This window comes from Ictidomys tridecemlineatus, chromosome 1, assembly GCF_052094955.1.
Source record: "Ictidomys tridecemlineatus isolate mIctTri1 chromosome 1, mIctTri1.hap1, whole genome shotgun sequence".
Classification (NCBI taxonomy): domain Eukaryota; kingdom Metazoa; phylum Chordata; class Mammalia; order Rodentia; family Sciuridae; genus Ictidomys; species Ictidomys tridecemlineatus.
The window spans coordinates 14509286-14529512 of NC_135477.1; positions in this window are offsets into that span (position 1 = coordinate 14509286).

The following is a 20227-nucleotide window of genomic DNA, read 5'->3' on the forward strand; positions in this document are numbered from 1 at the left end:
TATTTTCCTGGCCTAATTGTCATGCATTTATATGGCATTTTGTATTTTCATAATTCCTTGCAACCACAAATTGCATGCACAGGTCTGTTTAAGAGGCTCAGAGTTGTTCCCATTTGATGCCTATCACTGCATTCCTGTTATAAGTGCAACACTATAAATATTTTGGTCTATATTAATGTTAATACTTAGGGTAATGATTCATCTGCTTGATTTCTAATTTCCAAGACATACAGACTAGAATTATCATTGAGCAGATATTCCTATTTTTTTATTGTCATCCTGCAACGCCTGCAGTGACATGAACATCCACATAAGCCCATATCCAGGGTGCAGTGAGACCTACTTCAACCCAGCATAATTCAAGAAAACACAGAAAGGCTTCCCTTAGCCTCCCAAACACTTAGGTTTGGCTTCCTGAAATTCCTGAACTACCACTTTATCCTTTATTTATTTAGCATAAGCCAAACAAGAAATTTAGTCCCTTTTAAAATACTATTATTGAGAGAAAGAACACTTAAACTTTATCATCCATTATCCTGAGGGTGAATGAATTTATGAAATCTTTTCTAAAATAAAGTTTAGCCAGTGAAGTCACAGAAAAGGGGATTCCGCCTTTCCGGTCCCCTTCTTCCTCTAGGAGTAAGTCTTTTCTGTTATCCCTTAATAAAGCCTTTCACTTTCCACTCAAAAAAAAAAAAAAAAAAAGTCACAAGAAAAACCCTAAAAACTGAAGCCTGATTGGGGTGGAGTTGAAAAAAGGGATAAAAGAAACACAACTAGATGATATCTGCTTCCAAAGTTTGGCAGACTTCTGGCTAAATATGTGGGTGGACACATACATTTAGCAACATCTCCTCCCCAAGCTTCACTAAAATGACAGTAAAGGAATTTTTCAAAGGATAAATCCAAAAGAACAAATAAATTGGGAGAGGAGATAACAGCAACAAAATTTCGAGAACTGGAGAGTAGCTGTAAAGTGATCAACTGATGTGACTGAACAAAGCTGAATCCTAAGGCAACAATAAAGAAAGCCAGGAACCAAAGTAGCATATGGATATGGTCAAACCTCTAATGGCTCAGGAATTGGTGGCATTCAATACCTCAGAATATAGAGGTAAAAGTGGGACCAAAACTAGCAGAATGGATTGAAAATTTAATATTAGACTCCACCCTACTGCACAAGATTGCCTGACTGCCCCACTACCCCTTTCTAATACTGGTATATGATCAGAGACTTGCTCTGGGTACGATCAGAAGTTGCATTTGGAGGGGGATGATAAAGTGAAAGTAAACACTGTGACTGTTGAGAAATACATCCCCAACCCTTGTTCTCCTCTTGATCCCTCCATGTAGAGGACAGGAAAGGTCTCTGAAACTGGGGTTGTGGCTCAGTGGTCATGCTCTTGCCTAGCATGCGTGATGCACTGGGTTTGATTCTCAGCACCACATACAAATAAATAAAATAAAGTTCCATCAACAACTAAAAAAAATAAAAGATAGGAAAGGTCTCTGAAGAATCCAGAGAAAAGACCTAAAGATACAAAGGGAATCTCCAATGACACCGTCCATATATTCAGAAATTCTAATCAGTTTTATAATGTGCTTCTCCTAAGTCTGATTGGATAACCTTGGGGTCATCAAACATTTGAGGAAAGCTTATAACATTAATGACAGAGACCAAAAGAAACAAACAGGACAGAGACAGGGGTGGGGGGGTGGGGGGGAATGGGTGGAATTTGGAAGAAACAGTTGCTTTCATTGATCTGTTGGGAGGAGATGGGGAATAAAACTTTGAAAAAAAAACACTACCAATGACATTCTCAAAGAGATAAAATAAGATATTGCAGTCATAAAAGAAGACTCATGTGCTATTTCTAAAAAGCAGTATGTAGACAACAGAAAGTAACTTTTAGACATTAAGACCATGATAACAAGCAGGGCAGGATGGTTCACGCCTATAATCCCAGCGACTCAGGAGGATGAGGCAGAAGGATCACAAGTTAGAGGCCAGTCTCAGGAACTTAGTGAGGCCCCTAGGGAACTTAGTGAAACCCTGTCTGAAAGTAAAAATAGAAAGGGCTGGGGATGTGGCTCAGGGGTTAAGCACCCCTAGGTTCAATACCCTGTACTAAATAAATAAATAAATAAATAAAAGAAAAATTAATATAAAAAGGAAGAAAATAAATAATGTTTCCCAAAGACTATTGCAAAAGTGATGAAGGCATGAACAATGGGGAAAAAACATTATAAAATTATAGGGCCTCTCCAGTGTGTATAATATCCAAATAGTTGGAGAGAATACAGGAAGGCATCAAACTAAGTAATCAGTAAAATTGAATAGATTTGAAAAACATGGTTTCCAGATTGAGATGATCGGTTAAACAACAGAACAATGAATTAAAACAAACTCACTCTAATTGACATTATTGTGAAACTTCAGAACACTAGTTTCAAAGAAAGATGATACTTCCAATGAGAGAAAACAAAAACAAGTTTATACAAAGAATCAAGGATCACTGGCAAATCACTTTGCAGCAACAGCAGAAGAAAGTGAGAAGGCCTTGGGGGCAGTGGCTTCAACATTCTGAGGTAAAATTTCCAACCCAAAATTCTATGCTAAGACAGCAAGTGTGAGGATGAAATCATTTATTTCAGATGCGCAAGATATTGGAAGTTTTTCCTGCCTTGAACCCTTTCAGGATAAACCACTAGAAGATGTGCTGCAAAAAAACTCAAGGGGGAGATCCCATCACAGAGAGAGGGGAGACCCACAAGCTAGTCCAGGTGAGAGCAGGTAGCAAGGCTCCAGAGAGGTTTCCTGAAGACAAAACTGGAAAATGGAATATGTAATGTGTCTGAGAAGATTTTTCCAGACAGGGGAAAGGTTGATATTGAATTAGCAATGGATACAAAGAAAAGGAAAGAAGAAGAAGAATTTAAAAAAAAAAAAAAAAAAAAAAAACAACCCACACCTAGATCATTATTAACACCAAGAAGAATAAAATGTTAAAAAGTGCAGGAACAGGTAATCAGAGTACTTGTGGCAAAATTGTGCATATCATTTGCACAGCCACTGTAAACAGTCAATACTGATCTAATTAAAGCTATAGTATTGCTATTGCTTTATGGGGAAGATGAAAAATGGATATGCATTGGGAGTGGAATGTCCCAATGCAAAGCTAACTCCTCCTCCTCTGTACTGGGGAAACACTAGATATTGCTTAAGACAGAAATATTAAGAAGTAACCTAAGCATATTTATTCTAAAAGGAAGGAAATCGTAAAAGAGTGCCCTCAGATGGTTGAAAGGGGTGGGCACTATGGGGCAGGAAGTTGGGAGTTTGGGAGGAAGGACAGAAATTTTCATAACAACCCTTGTAAAAGTTTTTTGGCTAACCATATCCTGGTGTAACCCCAAATTTGTTTGGCATGTGGAGAAACTAGAGGCAGGAAGTTGTTTTTGATGCTTTTGTCAAAGTTCAGACAAGAGAGAATAATATGCAGGAGTAACTAACCTGGAGGAGTAGGAAGGAGATGGTAAACTTCTAAGGTGAGTAAGATCAACCAGATTTTGCAGGAGATACAAGACATGAGTGAAGGATAAGCTGGTCTGTCTGGAGTTCCTGGATTCATTTGGGTAATAAATTCGGATTAGGAAGTCTGAAGAGTGAAAAGAGATCTAGGCTATAAAGATTTGAGAATCATATCTTAAAGATGACAGTTGAAGGCCTGTTCACACTTGTAATCCCAGGGACTCAGGAAACCGAGACAGGAGGAGCCCAAGTTCAAGGCCAGCCTCAATGATTTAGCAAGGCCCTAAGCAACTTAGTGAGACCCCTGCCTTACAATAAAAAATAAAAAGGGCTGGGGATGTGGCTCAGTAGTAAGTATAGCACCCGGGGTTCAATCCCAGGTACAAAAAAAATGTTGGCAATTGACCTCCAAGAGTAAGTGAGATAGTTCAATAATTGGTATAATCAAAGATGAAAAAGCAAAATAGTTACAAACTTACAAACTTGAAGACCCCCTGCATTGAAGGTCTGGGAAATAGAAGAAGAATTTGTTGAAAAAGAGCGGTCAGAGAACAGAAGTTCCAGAAGTTGAGAAGCTGGTTCACGGTGGTGAATATAGGCCACGTGCTTCAGCCTCTGGACGCAATTCTGCAGTTGCCACAGAGACAAGAAGGAAGCTGATGGACCTCAGAAGCTTACATAAAAACTGTTAAAACCCTGTGTCACATTCATGTCAAGTGTCACATTCCTTGATGGCAGCTGCAATGGCCATTTCTGTGTAATCTCCGACTCACTTCATGGTGGCAGCATCTTACCTCAACCCCATTCTACCTCCTCAGAATTTCTGCCACTGAAAATCCTCTGGGAGAACCCGCTTTTCCTAAAAGTCCAATGGAGTTAACAGCCCTGGGGTAATTCTCAGCCAATGGGGGATGGAATCTGGTGGACCAATGCTCCAGTGTCCTGCCTTATGGGTGGGCAGCTCTGAGAAGTACTCTGAACGCATCTCAGGAGGTCCCCTCCACTGACCACAGTGGGGACCTTTATCACCCCTCGTGTTCTCCCTGCCTCCTCACTTCTGTGGTCTGAAGTAAACTTCTTGCAGTTAGGTCTTTGTTTTCCTCTCTATTTTTGAGAAAATCTACTGTGTCGGAGAGTTGGAGTAGAAGAAGCTTAGAGGGGAGGCCATTGTCTGTATGTATTGTCTGTACCCCCTTCCTCTCCCCAGCACCTAGGAAGTTACAAAAAAGGAAGCTCCAAGACAGGAGCAGCACCCTGTGAGGACCAGCTATGCAGAAAAATCCAATGTTGTTGTGGCTTAAAGAAATAAAAGAAGTTTGCTTGATGGGCAGGCAGGACCAGGATGATGACTTTTTGGAGGCATGCCCTTGACTTTCTGCACCATCACACAGGGCTGCTATGCTCAGGAGCACTTCACGGTCCCATGTAGGAGCTGGAGGTAATTACCAACTGCAGGGCAGAAGGAAGCAAGAGAAGAAGACAGTACTTTTTCTCCTTTAACAAATACATTTTGAAAGCGCCATACTTCCACCTGGTTTAATTGACCAGAACTTACTTGGATAACCACACATAATAGTTAGAAAAGAAAGCTAGGGAAAGAAATGTTTAATTCTGGGTAACCACCAAAAAAAAAAAAAAAATGCAAAGTATAACTTTAGGAAAGACGGAAAAAGATACTAGAAAAGAAGCATGAAAAGTAGAAAACATAAAATAGGTTTTTCTGTTATAATAGATACAGATTTAGTCACCAATTAAAAGGCAGACATGAATAGATTTGATTTTTAAAATAGCACTATATTTTCTAAAACACGTACATTTAAAAGCGAAGAGACATGCTGAAATAAATGAATAGAAAAAGACCAGAGAAATAGAAATCAAAGAAAAAGCAGGATAGCAATTGTATCAGACAAAACAGAATCGAAGATGAAAAATATCACAGGGGATAAAGACAGATACAACACACTGGTAAAATAATCATAGATCAAGAAAACAAGGTTTGTGCTCATAAATATACTTATTGGTATAGACACAAAATATGTAAAGCAATAACTGGCAGAACTACAGGGAGAAATAAGTAAATCAACTATTGTACTTGAAGATTTTAATTTACCCCTCATCTAATCAAGCTCAGAAAATAAGCAGAGCTATAGGACATTTGAATAATGTGAGTAATAAGCTCCAAGAAAGTATAATGGAGAGATTTATACCCATCAAAGAAATCACATTTTCTAGCATTCGTGGGACATTTACAAAATTTGATTTTGTACCAAGACACAAAGGAAGCCCAAGGAAGCAAATTCTGAAGACTTTACATTCATTTTTTAACCAAATTAATAGAACAACACACACACACACACACACACACAGATTATATCCTAGCAAGAAAGACTAATAACAAACAAATACATAATAAAATTTCACATAGTAATAGATGCTGTGAACAGGATGAGTGTGAGTAAGGGGGTAAAGATGATCTGGAGGTTTTATTTTAAACTAGGTAACCCGGGCTCCCTCCAGGTGTAGCTCAGGGTAGAGTGCTTGTCTACTTGGATTGGATCCCCAGCATCATAAAATAAATAAATATGTTAAGTGGTCAGAGAAGTCTTCTCTGAGCAGGTGCCATACAAATGTATAAAAGGACTTAGCTCTGTGGATAGGAAGGAGGAGCATCTGGGTGGGAGGACAGCTAGTGCAAGTGTCTTCCCAGGGGAGAGTCTGGCTTATCTGGGAAGGCCCTGTGGCTGGTGTAGGCAGGCAATTAGGAGGAAAGAGGAGCTGAGCATGCCCTTAGAGAGAAAGCCCAGGGTCAGGTCACATTGAGCAGTAATTCTGAACCCTCTCAAATCCAAAGGTTCTCCTTTTATGATCTAGAAGTGTTAATGGAAGTATAATAAATACATCCAGTTATCTTAGAAAATGTGTATGGGCCCCTTTGAGGAACTCTTGGAAGAAAATTTATATTACATTCATGTGACATTGTTGTAGGTCTTTCCTCAAAGAAGTCTGTCTTCCCCATCAATCAAGAGTCCCTGGATCCATGAGTTGCCCAAAGTCTAGATACTCGGTAAGAGGTCAGCCTAGACTGCAGACTCTATTGATGTGCCTTAATGCAGATCTATAGCCACCACATCTAGTAAGGTTTTACTATTAGAGTGATCAAGTGATTCTTTAGTAGACTGTTATGAATATCCCCCAAAAGTTCACTTGTGGGACAATGCAAGAATTTTCAGAGGTTAAATGATTAGATTATGAGAGCTGTAATCTAATTGATGGATTAATTCACTTGAATGAATGAACTGGACAGCAATCGTAGGCAGGTAGGATGTGGATGGAGGAAGTAGGTCACTTGGGACAGGCCTGTGTGGTTTATGTTGACACTGGTGAGTAGAGCGTGCTCAGTCTCTGCTTTCTGGCTATCATGAACTGAGCAGCTTTTCTTTGCCATGCCCTTCCACTGTGATGCCCCACCTCAACTCAGGCTGGGAGCTATAGTCTGCAACCATGTATTGTGTACTGCACCTCTGAAACTATGAGCCAAAATAAACTTTTCCTCCTCTAAATTGTTCTGAGCAGGTCTTTTGGTCACAGTGTTGCAAATTTGACTGACACAATGGCCATCTGTATCATTCCTGTGTGCATCATGATCTATAGTTTGCCAGATCAAGACAATCTGATTTCACATTGAAGTAACTTCTGCTGCCATTTCAGTAATTCCTCCCATCTTGCTTCTGGTGGTTAAATGTTGCCACTTGATCTCTGTCACTTCCTCTACCCCATCACTTCCACCCAATCAGTCATCTGAATGGCAGACTTGTGTACTGTCACCCCCTACCATTGAGTTTTTCAAGGATGCAGTGCTCCCTTTTTACATACCTTTATCATGGCCTAGTGCACAGACACCCTCTTAATTTTCTTGAAAGATGTAGTGGAGGATGGGCAGGGCATGTCATAAATATAAATGAGCTTCACATTTTTTTTCTCTTTAATCTATGTCTACATTGCTTTATGTCCATGCCAAGAATAGTCTAACATGTCAACTTTGGGGAACACTGAATCCAAAGTTCAATCAATCAACTGAGCTGTTATAGTACTTCCAATCATTCCAGCTCCTGCACGTGGAATCTAGAATTGTTATAAATGAATTCATAAGAATACATGTGGCCTGATCTAATTTTGACTTGTTTCCTCAGAGTAACACTCAAAAATTCATATTACCCAGGTTTTTAATCTCTACATTAGAAAAGTCTGGAATTTTAGCATGTAAGCCATGTCCTCCTGGGCTAAACTTAGCACTCATATCTTGGAGTATCTTGAGATCTGACTCTAATTATTAGCCTAACGTTATTCATGTTGGTCAGGGTGGGTCTTGCGGAGGATAGACATCTCTTTACAAGACAACTTCCCTGGGTAGGCGTATGCAAGATCTTTAAGCAAATCTAATCTCAGCCACAAGAGGGTAGGCTTTTTTTGCTGGCAAGAGAGGCACAGAGATCTCTGGGAGTTCAAAACTTTCAACATGGCACAATTCCACCCAGGGGTCCCCATTCTGAGTCTCAGGTCTTATCCTTTTCAGTGTCACAGTACAATATAAGACACGGCTAACCTGTGAATTCACTTTATGATTTGCAACCCAGACAACTCCATTTTGGACCTGATTTTCAGTAAGTTTACAGCTGTAAATGTTAGCCATTTGTCTTAAGTCTACTATAGATTCTTCCTAGTTCTTTGTGACTTGAAATCAGAGTTTGGAACCTTGATTTTCGTAATTTTCTTTCTGTAATTTGTTCAGTGTCACTAGAAGCAGCTCTTCTAGTCCACAGTTTATTACTGCCATAGCAGTCATGTACAATAGCCACTTGATCCTGCAAGCTGCTTGTTTCACTAGGCACTCCACAAGCAACTATAGGTGGTACTCCAAACATGCCTAAATTCCATTTTTGAGGGTCTACTTTCTGACACTCTGTCACCAAGAACCATATTAGTTAGGGTGCAGTCAGGAAAACAGAAAGCACATAAGTGATCTCAGCAGAGGAATTTAATACAAAATATGTGTTACATGGGGTTTGGAGGACTAAAAAAACAAAAAGCCAACACTGAAGCCCAGAGATAATAATGTGCAGCAGGGAACAGAGGGAAGACATTAGTGCTTTCAGAACTAGAGGCTGGGGGAAGGGCCCGAAGGAGGGCTGCTTTCCTACTGATTCTGAGGAGCACCTGAAGGCTAATTTTGGCAGTGAAAAAAAAAAAAAAAAAAAAACAGAAAAACAAGCTGGAGACTGGAGCCAATGGCATTGTTAAGGAAATTACCCAGAGCCGACACAACAGGAAGAGGCAGTCCCGGCCACCCTCTACTGTCTCACACTCTCCCTTTGGCACTCACTGTTGGCAGAACCAAAGAAGGTAGAGTTAGTTACCTGGCAAAAGAACCCTGACTTGTTGAGTCCTCCACTCAGACAAAAAAGCAGAGATTAGAAGAGTGGATTTGGAGCTAATTTATATTCAGGGAATATAATATTGTCTCTGAATTCTGTAGCTCTCCACAAATTTCCAAAATACCTGCTAGGATAAGGTAATTGCCATAGTATCTAACCATAGGGAAAGGGCATACAGAGTTTGAATTTCATTCTGAGTGACACTAGAAGCTATCTGAGGGTTTTTGCACTAAAACATCCAATTTGCATTTTTAAAAAAGTCACTCTGATTGCTTCTATGTGGAAAAGAGAGTGGGGAGGGGCGGGGGGTAGGGTGGGGGGGGAAAGGCAAGAATGGAAGCAGGAAATCAGATCTGAGACTCACATTACTCCAGTAAGAGGCAAGGGCAGTTGAGTGGTGGAGGAAGTGGAGATAAGCAGTTGGTTTCTGGATATATTCCAAAGAGTGGACAGGATTTGCTGGAAAATTGCACGAGAATGAGAGAAGGAGCACAATCAAAGAGATGCCAAGTTTTTTGGCCTGAACAGCTCTAGAGGCATTGGAATTTGTAAATATGGAAAAATACTGGCAAAGAGTGGACTTTCAAAGGGGGGAATCTGTAAGATCCTGTAAATCTATAAGATGCCTGTTAGGTGTTGATGAGGAGATGCTGAAGAGGCAGTTGGATAGACCAGGAGAGGGCTCATGGGAGATGTAAGCAGGACTTACAAGGAATTTTACATGCGTGAGCCTGGCTATGATCAGCAATTGGGATGAATGTAGGTAGGAAGAAAAGAAGTTCAAAGAATGAGCGTGGAGATACTCCAAGAATCAGAGGCTGAAAAGAGGCAATGGTGTCAGCAAAGGGGAGTGACTTGATGCTAGACTGGGTTTTCTAGCCACAATGCAATAATAGTTATAATAACTCTAATAACTATAATGCCAAGTATAGCTAAACACTTAATATATACTTTTTTGTGCAGTGCTGGGAGTCAAAGACAAGGACAACATAGTTACTAGGTGAGTACTCTATCTCTGACATACACCCCTACCCTCTGTGCCACTATCTTTTAGTAATTACTACATGAGGTACTAATATTGTCTTTGTTTAATGATGAGGAAATTGAGAGCAGAATTGAACTGATCCTACTAGTCATTGAAACCAACTATAAATTGATGGAACTAGATAGAAGTAGGAGTTGCACAATGATGGGAAAATACCACTGAATTCTTCATTTTAAAATAGATAAATTTGTGTTATATAAATTTCAATTCAAAAATAAAAGAAAGTGGCAAAATCAAAGCAACAAAACATCCTACTTATGTAGGAAAAGACTAAAAATCCAACCTTCAGACTGCTATTAGAAGTAATTGTATTGCTAAAAGGGAAAAAAAATCATGCTTGTTCTCCACATTATACCATATATGAAATCAAACCCCATGTTGCCTAGGACATAAACATGACAGGTAAATCTGTGTAGTTTCAATAACAGAGGAAAATATAAGAGAATACAGAGGGGAAGTTTTTCTTAAGCAAGGACCCAAAAGGCAAACTATTAAGGAAAAGATTGAGGGGTTTAAACATATCAAAATTAACAATTTTTTGCTCAACATTAGAGATCATGTATGAATTAACAGATAAGTAACAACTATCAGAAGATTTTCAAAGTCTTAAAATTGCTCTGATAGCTTATTTTTGCTGATATAACCAATTCCACAAATGTAATGATTCAAAACAATGAAAAAATTTATATTCTTAATATTTTAGAGGTCTAAAGTCTGAAATAGATTTCATGGAACTAAAAATCTAAAAAATGCTCTTATATTCAACTATGCATTAATAATGCATCAGTAGCATTAATAATCTGACATGTAAATACTACACATGGTTGTTATGGTTTGGATGTGAGGTATTCCCCAAAAGCTCCTGTCAATGCAGGAATATTCAGAGGTAAAATGATTAGATTATGGGAACAATAACCCAATCAGTCCATCCTAGTTTGATGGATCAACTGGTGGTAACTGTAGGCAGGTAGGTCTCTGTGGGTTTGCCCTGGAAGGGTGCATCTTCCCTCTGAAGCCAGATTTAAAGATAGTGAGAAACTGGTGTGACTCTATTTTTGAAAATAAATAAATAACAGCAGCTTCTACCTCAAGGCCTGTCCTAAGGAAGGGGGCGTGACCCTTGTCCTTGGAAAACTCACAGAGCCTTTCTAGGCAGATAACCACCCTGCTGAGTTGTTTGTCGGTAAATAAGGTAAATACCCGGAGAGATCTGTGGCACCAGGTGTCCCTGACTCAGTGAGGAGCCATAGCAACCCCCTAGCAACCACCAATCAGCATGAGACAGGGAAAATACCTGGGATGCCAGATGACCCCCTAGTAGTTTATGGTGGTTGATAACATGTTGGGAAACCATGTAGTTTAGCACGTACACCCCTCGTGGCTTAAATCAATCAGTTCAAAGGAATCCCCCTCTTGTACTAACCAATCACCCCTACCCAACTTGTTCCCGCCAGTGAATGCGCTAATCAATGTTAAGGGTTGTTGTTTGGTTTTCCCGCGTATGAAATAATTTGCTGTGTGATGTTGTGACTCATAGAGCATTCCCCAAAAACCTATAAATCCTCACTGAACAAAGGACCGGGACTCACTCCCTGGGACCACTGTGTTGGAAACAGTCCAGGCTCGAGCTTGCAATAAAGACTCATGTGATTGCATGGATTCAGCTTCTGGAGGTCTATGGGGGTCTCAGGAATCTGGCATTACAATAGGTAGTTAGTGCAGTTAGGTAAATCAGGTCTAATATCGAGTAAGATAAAGACAATGGAGACCGTTAAGGAGAATGGAGTCCAGGAAACCAGAACTACACCCGGGGAGATTGAAATGTTAATGACCCCAAGAACCCAGCCCAAGGAAATGTTAATGTAGCAGTTCCCAGCAAACAAGGAGGTGCTAATCAAACCACCGGATAGAGGGAAACAAAAGACAGGAATGTGGGAGGACTAAAAGAAGACCTAGGATATAAAAAAGGGAAGACCTCCCCCTTCCATGGATTCCGCCTTTTGGGTCCCCTTCTTCCTTGGGGACAAAGTCCTTTATGCTATACTTTAATAAAATCTTCCACTTTCCACTCTACACTTGCCTCCGTGAGCTTCTCTGATGTCATACTTCAGCATTCTGAGCTGAGCTGAGCTGGTTCCTTTTCCCATGATGTGCTGCCTCATCTTGGGCCCAGAACAACGGAGCCCGCTGTTTACAGACTGAAATCTCAGGAACTGTGAACCCCAAATAAACCTTTCCTGTATAAATTGTTCTTGTTGGATATCTTGGTTGCAGGGCTGCATAAGCTGACTAAAACAGAAGTTGACATTGACAAGTAGGATTATTGCTGTGACTAAAGGACCGGGACTCACTCTCGGTTGGAGCTGGTTGGCAGGAGTAAATTTTGAAAAGTTTAGAGATTCAAGCTAGAAAAGCCGTAGAATGTTATAAGTGGAGTTTAGTGGGTGATTCTGGTGTGAGTTCAGAGGACCAGAATGCCAATAGGAATGCAGACCATGCTCAAGAGATTTCAGAGGGAAATGAGGATTCTGTTGGAAATTGGTTTAGAGACCATTCATGTTATATTCTGGCAAAGAACTTGGCTACATCTTGTCCTTGTTTTGAGACTTTGAGGGAGGCTGAATTTAAAAGTGATGAACTAATTAATCTGGAAGGGGACTGAAGGCAGCACAGTATGCAGTCAGTGGCATGGGTATTGCTGGCTGCTGTTAGCCAGGCTTACTGTGATAATTTGGAGCAGAAAGCAGACTTAGAGGATTTTAAAACCTTGCAATTTGGCCAGAAAAGTACATCTAAAGCTGGAGCAAAGGAAGGTGTGTTGAAGACATTGTAGCTCTTAAAGTATAGCCAAGTACTTTACACAGAGACAATAGGAAAGATAGGAAGAGATAATAGGAAAGATGCCTCAAGGGCATCTCAAGAATTTGCAAGACCACACCCACTACAGGTGCCAGGGCCAGAGAAAATCCTTTGAGAAGAGATTATGGGGGTTCCCAGCAGGTACACTATGAAGTTGTTTCACTATGCAGAGCTACACAGGCACTCAGAGGCCAGAGGCACTGTAGTCTGCTGAGAGCCACAGCCGAGTCGGAATGGCCCCTGGCATTTTGCCAATAGTATTGGTTGAGAGGCGAGCCATTAAGATGATGCTGGATTGATTCAATTGTATATTAGACTTGTACTGTCCGTCTGGGCCTGCTACTTTGGAGTTCTCGCAGGGATTCCTGGAGAGTTCACATTGATTGGGGAAGTGCCGGAGGAGGGATATCCGGTTGGGTGTTCCTGGAGGAGCCGTGTGGGTGGTGTTCGGGAGAGTTCCCGGGGAGCGTGTGTGGAGTGTGCTGGTGGAGTTCAGAAATAAAGTTTGTTCCTGCTTGAGTGGCTTGTGATTTGTGCCCAGCCAGACTGCGGCAGGAGTCATGATACTGGGGCGCGGGGGTGGGGGGGTGAGGGGCAGTGTCCGACTATCCTACAAACTGGCCACAGACCTTGGCCTCACCAGTTGTGATACTGGTTCTGAAGGAATACAGGATGCTAAAGGCAACGGTCCCGGAGGCTTTCACTGAGATTCCAAAGGAAGGCCTGGGAGGCCAGGCAAAGTATAGTAGGGTTGGAATCCCTGTGGACTGCCCCTGAGAGGGCAATGCATGAAGCCATGAAGTTGAAGTCAAAGCTGGAATGGAGACCCCAGGAATTAAGAGATGCCAGTCACATGAACTGTCAAGAAAATCTTCTGGTTACGGAGAGAAACAGACTAAAAAGAGCCCATGTGCCTGGCAACTAGCAAGGCCAAAGGGTGGTGCTGCCTAAGGCCTCTGGAAATAACATTATGTCCTAGTTGCTGTATGTGGAGTTATGGGCAGAGTATCAGGACCTGTCTGCCCGGCTGGGTTTTGGTCTTGCTTTTGGCCCTGATAGACCCAACCTGATTTTCTCTTAAAATTAAGAGCCATCTCTCCACAAAGCCATGAAAAGATAATTTCGGCTTTACTATAAATTACTGCAAGTTCTGAACCTGCTTGGAATGCCTGCCAGTGCCTTGAACTCACCCATGCCTGGCTCTCCCTGACCAGATAGCAGCCCTCTCTGAGACTTTAGTGACGCCTCATAAATCTTGGCCTTCCCTGGACAGATAATGACCCTCTCTGAGGCTCTGCTGACCTTCATAAATTCTGATGTCGGGGCCAGCAAAAATGTAGACTAGCCTTTTTTTGGTCATCTGTAACCCCCCTTTGTGTAACTTTTTGGGCTATAAAGCTGGGCTGCAAGAAAGCTGGGGGCTGTCTTGTTCCCGCAGTTTTTGTGGGGAGAGGCAGCCCGGCCAGTTGAAATAATAAGCTTGCTTTAATTTGATTTTAATTGGAGTCAGTGGTCTTTTCATGCATCCTGGTCTAACAGCCCCATCCCTTCTTTCTCTGTTCTCATCCTTCCCTTTTGGAGTGGGAATATTTAGGGCACTGTATATTGTATATATGTAACTTGCTTTTGATTTTTACAGGCACTCACATAAGAATTTATCTTAGCTCTCAGAGGAGACTTTGGACTTGTGCAATGCTAAAACCTTGGACTATGGGAGTCTTGGAGATGATCTAAATGCATTTTATATTGTGAGATGGACGTGAGCTTTTGGGGGTCGGGGGCAAAATATTGTGGTTTTAATGTACGGTATCCCCAAAAAACTCCTATTGATATGGAATATTCAGTTAAAACGATTGGATTGTGAGCTGTAACCTAATCAGTCCATCCTAGTTTGAATAGACTGACTGGGTGGGCAGGTGGGCATGACAGGAGGAGGGTGCACACTGTGAGTATGCCCTGGAAGGGTGCACCTTCCCTGTGCCCTCCCCAACCCCACCCTAGCTTCCTGACTCTGCTGTGAGCTGAGCAGCTTTTCTCCTGAAAGAATTCCCCACGCAAAGACACTTCCCCGGGAGAATTTCAATTTTATTGCAAAAGGCTGTGTGCTTATATAGAACTAAGGGGAGATGGCAGGCCACCTGTTTATTGGCAAGTTCTTCCAGATATCAGCTCCGGAGCCCAGGAATTAGTTCTTATTGGGGCTAAGTTTCCCCGCCAGTGAGATTTGAAATTGGTGCTGGCGGGAGGCCGAACGCATGCCAGGTAAGCGCGCTACGGCTTGAGCCACATCTCCAGCCCTGGGCAGGAACTTTTTGCGCCACTGCAGAAAAGGGGAAGGTAGGAAGAAGAGGTCGTTAGGCACCATGTTGGGGTTTTTCTCTGGGGTGCGGCTGCCGTTTATACTTTTCCCAACACCTCCACTAGTTCCTTCTCCCATGTACTTCTCCATGTACTGCCTCATCTGGGGCCCAGAACAATGGAGCCCACTGAACATAGACTGAAACCTCTGAAGCTATGTACCCCAAATAAACCTTTCCTCCTCTAAATTGTTGTTGTTGAGTATTTTGGTTGGATATTATGCAAAAACTGACTAAAAGAATGGTAAAACTTTTGATTCTATATATTTTATTTATTTATTTATTTTTAGTTTTAGGTGGACACAATATCTTTTTTAAAAAATGATTTATTTTATTTCATTTTTTATTATTAGTTGTTTAAAACATTACAAAGCTCTTGACATATCTTATTTCATACATTTGATTCAAGTGGATTATGAACTTCCATTTTTACCCCGTATATAGATTGCAGAATCACATTGGTTACACATCCACGTTTTTACATACTGACATACTAGTGACTGTTGTATTCTGCTGCCCTGGACACAATATCTTTATTTTATTTTATTTTATTTTAAATTTGGTGCTGAGAATCTAACCCAGTGCCTTACGCATGCTGGGCAAGCACACTACCCACTTGAGCCACATCTCCAGCCCCTATATATTTTATATAGTACGGATAGCATTGTAATATAAAGAAGACAAAGGAGAAAATAGTTGCATTTAACCTCAGTGCACAAAAAAAATCATTACATAGTTAATATTAAAATAGCAAATATTTTATTTCCTTTACTTTGCAAATAGTGATAACATTTGTTATAATTTGTTCAACTGTGAGAACTTTAACCTTATATATGAAAGAAACTGTGTGTGTCATTTGGATAAAGTAGGTAAATTCATAAAGCCAGGTCACCTAGTAGAATATTTAGGAATTTCAGTCCAATTTAACTGTTCTGTCTCCGCCTGCCCCCCAGAAGGCCATTTATTCAACATGTAATCAATTAAAGAAATAATTTGCATTTTTATTGTAAAGGTAAAATTTCTAAGCTGATTCTAAGCTGCAAAAGCCTGAGTTAAAGTGTAAAAGACTGGGCATTGTAAAGCTTCTAAATTGCAAGGCCTGGGCTAAAATGTAAAAGACCGGGCATTGTAAAGTTTCTAAGCTGCAAAGACTGAATTAAAATGTACAAGACTAGGTATTGTTAAGTTCCTTTTCTACACCCAGAACCTGAAATTCCTGAGATAGTTACTGGCCATTTAGCCTAGGGCCCTGTGCAGTTTGTCACAGGGCCCGAACCAATCAGTTTGAATGTGTACCCCGCTTAGGAGTGACCAATCACCCCCGCCCAACCTGTTCCCGCCAATGAATGTGCTAATCATGTCTCAGAGTTGTTCAATTTTCCCGCGCCTCATGATGATTTGTTCTAAATATGCAAAGCCCCCCCCCCTCGCCCTCCCCAAAAAGTGTACTTAAGCTCTGCTTGACCTCTGCTCGGGACTCTGGGCTGCTCTATCTTCCTGAGTGAGCCTGGAACCTCAGCATGCTGAATTAATAAATCCCCTTTGCCAATTGCATGGAGCCAGTCTCTTGTGTGGACCTTTACATTATGCTGTCTTTGAAACTCAGTGTAAAAAATGGTGAGTATTTGTCAGTCAGGACTAGCTGTGTTTCATGAGCTCAGTAGCCACCTGTGGCTGGTGGCTACTATATTGGGAGGCACAGTTTTAGTAAAAGGAGGAAGTTGAGAGATGGATGAAATAAGAAAGGGATAACTGCAGGAAAGAGTGGGCCAGACAGAGTCTTCATCTAGTGGATTCTGTTTTCTGTGGGAAGTGAATGAACAAATGAGGATGTGTGTGTGTGTGTGTGTGTGTGTGTGTGTGTGTGTGTGTAGTTTTGAGGAAAGTGGGGGATATTTGAAATAGCCTTTGTGGAGTGGAGAGGGGGTGAGCAGCACTGACGGGGACACTCACTGCACTAGTGAGCTTTGCCATGTGATGCCCCTTATGTGATTTTCTTCAGCAGCCTTCAGTAGCACCGCAGGTAATAGAGATGCAAAAGGTTGTTCCCTGAAATAAATCAGAATGAGAATTGTTTTCTAGGCAAGTGTGAAAGAAGGACTCTGAGATAAAAGCATTGAGGAATCTCTTCAGAAAGTGGTTCAAATGATGAAGTTTAAAGCCTACTTTGAAGTGGAAATAAAGTGAACGTGAGAGTAAGTTGATACAGAAAAATTCAATTGAGTTTTTTTCTTTTTATTTTTTTAAACTGGGGATTGAACCCAGGAGCACTCAACCACTGAGCCACACCCACACTGTTTTGTATGTTATTTAGATGGTCTCACTGAGTTGCTTAGCGCCTTGCTTTTGTGGAGGTTGGCTTTGAACTTTGGATCCTCCTGCCTCAGCCTCAGAGCCCCTGGGATGACAGGTGTGGGCCATGGTTCAGGGCTTCAATTGAGTTTTCTGGAAGGTCCAACCAGGTGTGGGGACCCATTTCTTGGTTAAAAAATAGGAAGTTACAGTGAGAGAGTGAAGTGACTGAATTCAGTTAATGCAGTGGAACTATATTGGTCAGTACAAATCCAGGTTGTTGGTGTGAGGATGGGGTGGGTGAAGGGGCTTCAGGGAGAAGCAAGTGGAAGGCCATAGACTGGGCTGGATCACTACGTTCATGGCAGGACTTGGAGTGAAGAAGACAACTGTAAACTAGGGGTCACAGCAGAGCGAGTGGCAGTGGAGTGGCTAGGAAGCCTATAGACAATTGCAACAAGGTGGATGGTGGTTGGTACAGCCAAGCGGCTGAAAGCTAAAAGGAGCAGGACTTTTTTTTTTTTTAAGAGAGAGAGAGAATTTTAATATTTATTTTTTAGTTTTCGGCGGACACAACATCTTTTGTTTTGTATGTGGTGCTAAGGATTGAACCCAGGCCACATACATGCCAGGCGAGCACGCTACTGCTTGAGCCACATCCCCAGCCCAGGAGCAGGACTTTTTACATGAGTGGGAAAGCAATGTCTGGCGGTGGCACTTGGAAGGGAAGAGGTCACCAACCTGAAAGAAAGACCCTGTGGCTCAGAGCCCTCACTCTAGACATGAGAAAACTGAGGAACAGCATGGCAGCCAGCCTTTAAGACATCCTCCAGATTTTCCTACCTTTGTGTGTTCATGCCCCCGTGTAGTCCCCTTCCACAGAACATCAAGGTTAGGGTCCATGGAGGGTAGAATATAGCAGAACTGATATACATTGCTTCTGAGTTTGGGTATAAAGACCATTGCAGCCACTGTCCACTCTCTCTTGGGTCACTCACTTTGGGGAAAGCCAGCTGCCATACCAGGAGCAATCCTATGGAGAAGCCCACATGGTAGGAAACGGAAGCCTCTTACCAACAACCATGTTAGGGAGCAGATCCTCCAGCTCAGTCCAGCCTTCAGTGGATGAAACTCTAGCTGATATTTCTATTGCAGTGTCTTGGGAATCCCTGAGCCAGACCAGCAAAGACTCTGCTGAACCTCTAACCCAGAGAAGCTACGAGATTATATGTTCATTATTTCAAGGCATTAGTTTTGGAATAATTTGTCAAGCTGCAGTAGAAAACACTGAGTGTTACACACAAACTCACAAAGCTAGTTAGCGGCCAATTTGAAGTGGGAACACAGGGCTTCTTACTCTCAAGTCAATATTCTGTTAGACCAATATTCTATGTATTCTAGCATATCTTGGACTTTTTGAAATGGATACATATGCATTCAGGAGGTATTTATTATCTGAAAAAGTTTAATGGATCATAGAATTTTTTTTTCTCATGGCAAAATAAAGGGGAAATAGGGCCATGCTTTCCCATGGAATATGGAATACAATTCAGCAGGGTCAATATTTTCCGTGTCCCCAGCAGATAGTGACACATAGCATTTCTACAGCATACTTCTGGCTTTTTTGGGCCATGATTTCTGGAAGGATTAAGATTAATTCAAGTTTGTGCAATAGCTTAGCAGTAAAGCCAAAAGTTTAATTTCCACTTGGTTCCTTTTAATCATTTGACAGGAATGATGTAGTGTACCTGGTATCAGTTATGCCATTGAAATACTGCAGTATAAGCCTGACCTTCCTGTGTAGTAATTCAGTGACAGGACCTAGCGTCTGCATCTTGACCTATTTCCTCTAAGTGTAATATTCAGAGAAGGGCAGATTGCCAAAAAGGTACTTTGTGGCTCCATTTTCATGCCATAGAATGTGCAATTTGTATGCACACGACCATTAGGCCAGGGAAAATTTCTATGACCCTCTGACTTACAATTTGAATCTCAGTTTTTTTTAATGCAATTATTCCTTATTTAAAATGTTTTCCTTCACTAAGAGCATAACTAGAAAAGTAGAAGAATAAATCTGGGTTTCATCAGGAAATGCGGTTTAAAAAAATTAATCTCATCCGTGTTCCTTAAATCTCACAAAAATTCAAGTATTCAATTACTCCTCATTACAGTTACTAAGTTAATTCACTGCCACATATTCCCAGCACTGGGGAGGGTCTTGAATGTTTTCCTGTGTTTTTTTTTTTCTCACTATACTTGAAAAAAAAAATAGATTTGCCAACTATTCTCTAGTATCACTTACTCCTGAGAGTCCTGTAAAGACAATTTTCACTCCCTTGGCATTTTAGCACTTTCCTGGTTATAACCCAGCTAATTAAGTGTAGATTGAGCTTGTCTGAGAAAAATACCATTCCATATTTTAGATTAAAAAGGTTAGTGATCAGTACATAGTTTCAATATAGTGTTACAAAATTTCAACATTTTCTTCATAATCATATGAGGAAAACATAAACGCGTCCTCAATTTCTGTTGGCACCAGTTTTTCTACTTGCCTCCTTTTTCAGAAAACTCACATGCTCTTAAGCAAACTTAGGTTTGTAAATTCCTATGCTTTTTATAATTCTTTAAGAGGTTTTCGTAGAAATTTATTCATTTATTCATTCAACAAAATTCGAGTAGTATTATGTGCCAGGTACTTTTTTAGTGTTAG